Here is an 8,375-nt window from a genome sequence, read left to right on the forward strand (position 1 = left end):
CTCGTGTGAGCTGTCTATACTTTTAGCTGTTGGGATTCCAAAGTTGTTTATCACATAATTTGATGGGTAGGTTTTGCTTTAAAATCCCCGCTAAAATTGCTGATGATATTTTGCACTGGAGCTTCATCTCATCAGAGAATCTGCACGTATCTATCAGTCGCGTAAGATGTTGTTTCCTATATTGTTCCACACAGATGCTTATCTTGTTTTGGAAGAACAGCTTCCTCAAGACAGCTGAAGAACAAAATGGAGGCAAAACCAAAATGGCTTCGCCTATGCTAAGTTGCCAAACCAGCTTATTAAGGTAAAAAAACAACAACACTCTAGAATAATACATTTTAAAATGTTCTGCAAGCCTTAAAGGTATTGTAGAAAAGCTAGCTACATTTATTTTTAGAGCGCGTAAGTCCAGTGTGCAGGCACCTCAGGCCAAATGTATGGACAGCTCTGACCCATGACCCGTGCCCACCTCTGCTTACACTGGGCTTGGGGGGGAGAGTGCTCCCTCTGTAACCTTTCAGGCCCCGGAGAAAGTGGTGCAAACACACCAGTGGCCCGACCCCTAACCTGTCTGAGGTTATTAAAGCAAGAAAAGGGATGTTACAATAAACCATGACGTTTGCACTCGTAAATGGAGAAAAATCATTGAAATTGTGTTCCGTTGCCTTTGCTGCAACTCACGGGGGCAAAGAACTCAGCCCTCTGCTAAGGGGGTAAGATTGTCTTCATGCTTTTATCACTAGGAGGTCTCCCGTAGAGCGCCCCTAGCACCTGTGCTTGGCCCCCAGCTGTTTACCGGTTTTTATCAATGGTTTGGATAAAGGCAGAGATAGCAGGCTTATCTCACCCGCAGGTGACACAGAGTGGGGAGGGACAACTGACAGGATGCAAAAAGGTTCAGTGAGCAGGGCTGAAATCTAATGAGATGGAATTTAAATGGGATACTTGCTATGAGAAATATCTGTGCCAGTATCAAGGGCGTCCTTGATGAGGGGATTAGGAGAAAGTGATATTTCCCAATGGATCACAATTTTCCCATCACACAATTGGCTGAAAAATGGGAATGATGACAACATTTTTCTCTGCTTACTGTTTGTTGACTGGAGAATGCCTTTGATTCAGTAGAGCCAATTGCTGCCTTAAGTTTCTAGGAAGGTGTCCCCCTTGCAGGTGTCAAAATCACACAAGGTTCCTTGAAAGATAGAATGAGAGAGAGAATTGAGTTTGATGATCCTCTGATTAGTAATAAGCAGAGTCAGAAAACAGGAAGGTGAGTGCTTTCAAAGGTGTCTGCACCATCATGGAGGAGAGCCCGCACAGAGTCCAAGTGGAAGAAGGATTCCCTCTCTGTGCTGAGGTCCTTCAGATGTTCCTGGCGTGGCTGATATTCTACAGATTATACCTCCTGAACTTCCGGAGAATCTTCCTTATGAGAACCATAAATACACGAAAGAGTTTGGACTAAGTACCCACATTGGAAAAACAAGTGGATGGGAAGATTATCTATTATCTAGACCACTTCTTAACCTTTTTGGTGTCATAGATATAAAACTTACAGAACCCTTTTCAGAATAATATTTTAAGTGAATCAAATAAAATATAGAGGATTAGAAAATAAATCAATTATATTGAAACACAATTAGCAAAAGTTTTAAAAACCAACTGAATGAGAAGTTAAGAATCCTTGTTTTAGACTATTAGATGAAGTTGAAAAAAAATAGAGTTCATTACTCTCTCTCTCTCTCTCTCTCTCTCTCTGTATTTCTCTATCTCTGTCTCTGACTTTGTCTTTCTGTCTGTTTCTCTGTGTCTCTGTTTCTCCTCTCTGTTTCTATTTTTTTTCTCCTTTCCTCCTAAGATATTTACATACACACACGCTTGTAGAAATTGTTAAAAATACACACACATGAATCATATGTATATCTTGGACAGACTGCAAATGGACAGTGATTTGGGCTCAGATGAAAGGGGAGGAAGAGAATGGAGTAGAGTGCTTTGGGAAAATTGTGAAGTTCTTTTAATGAATCCAATCTTCTCCTGGAAACAAAGGTCCATCTTTTTAATGACCCAAATTTTCCAGTGTCATTGTATGACTGAGAATCTTGGAACACTAGAATTTCTAAAGGAATGAAATTCAAGTTTCCCTAAGGGGTAATGGAGGCACATGGTGGCCATGAATTGTTTGCAAGAAATCATGTTAAATTTGTTTGTTAAACAAGAAATTATGAAGGAGATGGGCCATAAAGCAGAGGTGTCAAACATGTGACCCATAAGACTTGTCAACTCTGCTTAGCCAGATTAAATTGGGAAATCTTTAACAAAATAAACAAAAATACAGTAAAATATAGATAATGTTAATATGTGGTTTTCTAAATCAATATGCAGCCAGGAGAGATGCTTTTGAAGGGCTTAGTGACTTTATTTCTATTTAAGATTGATATAAAGGATGTCTTAAAGAAACATGGGTTAAAAAAAAAAAGAAAATCAATAGTCTACATGGAAATATATATATGTTCCACTGGTATCCTCGCAATGTCAAAGAAAATGAGCCACTCCCCCCCCCCTGCAATTTATTCTTTGATTCCCCTGTGGCAAACTTAGTTTGAAATCACTAATAGTAAGAAAAATGCAAATTCAGACAACTCTTGAGATTCTATCTCATTAAATTGGCTATCAATATCAAATTGACTAAGATGATACAAGATGAAAGTAGAAAGTGTTTCAGGGTCTCTGGGAAGATAGGCATCCTAATGCCTACCTAGTATACCTAATGCCTAATGCCTACCAAGGTATAGGTAAAGTTATGACCTCGTTCACCATTTGGGAAAGTGACCTTGAACTTCATCCCCAATCTACTAAACTCTGTAGAACTTTTGACCCCAAAATATTGCTCCTAGGCATATATATAGTCCAAAGGGATCAAAGACAGAGGGGAAAGGATCCATCAATGCAAAAACAGTATAGCCCCTCTTCGGTTAGTGGCAAAGAACTGAGAATTAAAATGATATCTACTAGAGAGAATGGATAAACCAATGATTAAATATGGATATAACGGAATATATACTGCAAGGAATGAAAGGAAAGCACCGGGTTAAAGAAACCTGGAGAGATTTGTGTGAACTAATGTAGAGGAAAGTGAGTAGAACCAAGAGAACAATTTACACAACAACCACAGCAATATAAAAGAAAGCAGCTTTGAAAGTCTTCATAAGTCTGCTCAATGCATGAGGAGTCATGATTTCTGAAAACTGATGATAAAACGCACTTCCCATCTCTTGACAGAGGTGATGGATAACAGGAAAAGATGTGTATTTTCAGTCACGGTCAATGTGTTGATTTGTGGTTTGTGACTATTGTTGTTCAGTCATGTCCACCTCTTCATGACCCCCATGGACTACGTCAATGCTGTCCATAGGATTTTCTTGGCAAAAATACTGGAGGGCTCGCCATTTCCTTCTCTACTGGACTAAGGCAAGCAGAGGTGAAATGACTTGGCTAGGGTCACATACCTAGTGAGTGTCTGAGGTGAGATTTTAACTCGGGTCTTCCTGACTCCAGGTCTGGCACTCCATCCACCGAGCCACCTAGCTACCTACACTTGTTTGTTAAACAAGGCACAAGCAATAAATCTTTTGGAGACAGAGATGGCATGTACAGATTGGGCCAAATCACCATGTCCATCGCGATTATCATCTTCCCTCAGATCCAAGGAAAGTAGTCTGGGATCCTCTGCCCAAGAGCTTCAGAAATCATAATGACTCACAGACCAATGATCCTGCTTCCAATCTAGCTCCTACCCCCATTGTCCAAGAGAGCAACCCTGGTAGAACCTAGACCTGGCAACTAATTTTTTTGCTAATATTTTATTTTATTATTTTTTTAATTTTCAATGGTTTTCCCCCAAAAAACAGGTAGAGATAGTTTTCAACATTTGTTTTTGTAAGACTTTGTGTTCCAAATTTTTCTTTCTCCCCTTCCTTACCTCCTCCCTCCCCAAGACAGCAAGTAATCTGATATAGGTTAAATATCGGCAATGAAAAAAAACAGATTTCCATATTTGTCATGTTGTACAAGAAAAATCAGACCAAAAAGGAAAAAAACACTAGAAAGATTTATCATGTTGTGCAAGAAAAATCAGATCAAAAGGGGAAAAAAAACACTAGAAAGAAAACAAAGAAACAAAAAGTGAAAATACCATGCTTTGATCCATATTTAGTCTTCATAGTTCTCTCTCTGGATGCGGATGGCATTTTCCATCCCAAGTCTATTGGAATTGCTTGGAAACTACTTTTGCAGGTGCTGCAGCCCCAACCTCCTCAGCAGTCACAGCTACTGAAAACCCAGAAGAGAAAGTTCTTGTCATCAAAATCCTGGACCCTGTCAAATAATTCACTGTCAGAAATGAATATGATTTTGTTCATAGAAATCATACTAAAGAAGATGCATTACTATCTACTTTGCCACAAACTATAAAACCTTTCCATCTGCTCTCCAGCTAATCCATTTTATATATGGTCTCTTTCCCTATTAGAATGGGAACTTCTTAAGGACAGGGACTCCAGCTGTTCTGGTAACTCCGGTATTTAGTACAGTGCATGGCACACAGTAAGTGCTTAATAAATGTTTCATTCCTTCATTCATACAAGGGAGGGCTTCTATTGGGGGCAAGGATTTGGTGAGCAGCAATAAAGATGCCAAGAAAAAATAAACAAGAAAGAAAAGAGTTTCAAGGAAGCACAAAAAACATACACAGAAGAAAACAGAAGGCAGTTCAGAAGGGGTCACAAATCTTTGATAGTATTATGTTCAGTTTCACAAACACTTTGAAAAATAAACAAAATAACAGAAGTTTATAATTTAATACACAACCTGTTATTTTTTGCCATTGAAATATTCGTGTTTCTTAAATTCATAATAACAAAGAGGGAAAAGGGGTGTGTGTGAGAGAGACAGAGACATAGACACACACACACAGAGACAGAGGGATAGAAGGGATAGAGAGAGGGAAAGACAGAGGAGACAGAGGATACAGTGTCAAGGACCAGGGACAGTCCTGTTGTGCTCTGCCATTAGACCACATTTGGATTATTGTATCCATTCTTAGCCCCACCACATTTTATGAGGGCTATTAATTGGAGGAAATCCAGGGGAGGATAACAAAGAAGATGAATAGTCTCAAGTAAGTGCCATAAGAAGATCAATTGAAGAGGCTGTTTACTCTGAAGAGGAAATTTAGGGGAGCCATAATGGAGGTCCTCAAGTACCTGAGGCCCTGTGTCTTGTAGCTAGGGGATTAGACAGGCCTATACCAAGGGAGTCAAGGAAAGTCATCAAAGGTGAAGGAGTCAATATAACTGTCATTCAGGCACAGGTGATAATTGAATTGTGGGGAACAAATGACCAGTTGTTCCCTGTTTTTGTTCACCAGAAACCAGGGCTGGAGGCTTCCACCACAGGGTAGCTGCTAATCTCTCTTGTTGACATCCTCAAGTTTGGTTAATTGATTAATTCAGTGTAGGAACAGGTGTTTAGAAGAGGACTGCGGATCTCTCCCGTTGAGGCTTTTTGAATTCTGGCCACTTCCCTGGGAGACAGGGGAGTATGCCTCTCTAACCTGGCATATTATCCAGGATGGGGAATTACTATCCAAGATAGGGAAGGGCCCCCCAAAGTTACGGAGAAGAGTAAGATATGAAGGAGTTTGATGGTGAATTTGATGGGGGACCACTCTCCTATAGAGACTACAGGAAGGAATTAGGGGGGTTTGATTTATAGTAGAGAAGACTTGAAGGGACCCACTATAACTCATCTCAAGTACGTAAAAGGCTTTCAAGAAAAAGAGGAGCTCCACATTTCTATTGGATCCTTTAGGGGAGAAATGGAAGGGATGGAGAGAAGGTTCAGAGGCAGATTTCAGCTTGATAATATCACGAAAATAACTCCCTAATGAGCTCTGTCCAAAAGAGAATGAGGTGGCTCAGGAGGTGCTAGATTCACCTTTGCTGGGGGACAATAAGCACAGCCCCCAGAGATGACCACCTGTCAATTAAATCACAAATGAGATTTTTGCTTCCATATAACTTAGATTAGTTAGCCTCTGAGGTATCTCCTTGGCTCTTAATTTCTGCAACTCCCAGAAGAGTGACTGGAGAGGCTGAAGGCAAACCAAATGAGAACTGCATCCCAGAAGCTCACTCAGGAAACGGGGCTGAGAATGACCCCTGGATGGCAAAGTCAAATCCATAAGTAATTATTAAGCACTTACTATATATCGGACGCTGTGTTAAGCACTGGGGATACAAAGAAAGGCAAGAAACAGTCCTGTTCTCAAGGAGCTCACAGTCTAATGAGGGAGATAAGCAAATAATTATGATCAAACAAGACAAATCCAGGATAAATGGGTGATCATCTCAAATGAAGGCACTAGGTTAAGGGAGATAAGGCACACCTTCTTGTAGAAGGTGGGCTTTCTGATGAGACTTAAGGGAAGTCAGGAAAGCCAGAAGGGGAAGGTAAGTGGGAAGAGACATTCTAGTCTGGAGTGGGGAGCAGCCAGTGTCAGGAGAGAATATTTTATATGAGAAAAAGCAAGGAAAACCAGCATCACTGAACTGGCATAAATGTGTGGAACTAAGGTATAAAAAGATTGAAAAGGCAGAAGAGGATTGAAAAGGTTGTGGAAGTCTTTGAATACCAGAGGATTTTCTATTTCATCCTGGAGGCTAGGGATTTATTGACTAGGGTGGTGACATAGACAGACTGGCCTTTTAGGAAGGTGAATTTGACATCCGAGGAGAGGATGGACTGAGGAAGTAAAAGACTTAAGGCAAGAAGAACGACCAGCATGCTGCTCCGACTGTGAGGTGATGAGGGCCTATATGAAGGGAGGCAGGGACAGCAGCAGCAGAGGAGAGAAAGAGGCCATATGCAAGAAATGTTATTAAGGTTGACTTGGTAACAGATTGGATATGGTCTAATGATGAGGTCATTGATGGTCAAGTTGAATTTGGGATGTCTATGGAAGATCCAGCTTAAGATGTCTAATTTTTGGAAAGGTTACAGAGAAATATAGGACATCAAAAGAAAGGAACTAGCATTTTGAAGTTTTTAGTCCCTTTAATGGGATTGTCTCAGGTATACAGAGGGCATGTAGGTGGTAGAAGAAAGATTGCAGAGGGATCAAGAACAATATTTTCAGACCATCTCTAAAGAGTTGCCATTCTTGAAAGATGGACTGGACCATGAACCACCATTCATACTCTAAAATCCCTAATATCATATACCTGGCAGCTGACAGTTTCTGATAGGAAATCAAGGAGGAAGAACCTACCTCCTATTAAAACATCCTGTCCCATTCTAGAAGAGCTCAAACTCTGAATTTTCTCCTGACATCAAACCTCAATTTACCTTTTTACATCTTCCTGACTTTGTGATTCTCCAATAGTGCCTAGAGTCTGGAGAAGAAGGCTCTCTGGGGAATGAATCTGGTGTTCATCTGGATGGACTTGAAGGAAAGAAACCAGCAGAAGATGAATGATTTACAAATGACAGCGATAGAGCCATCTGCTTTCCCCTTTCACCCCATCTTGGAGATGTCGAAAGCATATTGGCCTGACGTTCATCCAAAAGTTAAAGGGACATGCTTGATATCCCTCAAGTTTTTGTAGATCCTCTGGCTTCAAATCCAACACTTTTCCATGCATTTATTTTATTTTATTTACCCTATTTTAGTAGTTTCCATGGAGTCAATGATCACTTAGCCTTCCCAGATCTGCTTGTCCAAGCCTAATCTCTCTCCTGACCTCCAGTCTCCCATTTCAACTGCGCATCTTAAACTCAATATGTCCAAAGCTGAACTCAGTATCTTTTCCCCAGAAAGCCTCCTCCTTTCAAAACTTCCCTATTACTATTGAGGGCACTGCCATTTTCCTAGTCAACCAGGATCACAGTCTAGTTAGCATCCTCTCCTCCCTCTCTTTCACCCACCTTCTTCTCACTCTCTCAACCTACCCTATCTGCTGCTAATTCCTGTCAATTTCCCCTAGGAAACATCCCTCATCTAAGGTCCTTTTCTCTCCTGTGACACCGCTACCATCCTGGTGAATGCCTTCATCACCTCACTCCTGGACTATTTAAGTAGCATGCCCATTGGACTTCCTGCCTCACTCTCCCTCCCCAGTCAGCCCGTCCTCCACTCAGATGTCAAATCCAGCTTCCTAAAGGGCAGATCTGACTATGTCACCATCCTATTTAATAGACCCCCCAGTGACTCCCCATTGCCTCCAGGATGGAATATAAACTCCTCTCTTTGGCATTCAAAGTCCTTTGTCACCTGGCCTTTTCCTACCTTTCCAGCCCTCTTATACCTTACCCCC

The sequence above is a fragment of the Antechinus flavipes genome, chromosome X, assembly GCF_016432865.1.
Source record: "Antechinus flavipes isolate AdamAnt ecotype Samford, QLD, Australia chromosome X, AdamAnt_v2, whole genome shotgun sequence".
Classification (NCBI taxonomy): Eukaryota; Metazoa; Chordata; class Mammalia; order Dasyuromorphia; family Dasyuridae; genus Antechinus; species Antechinus flavipes.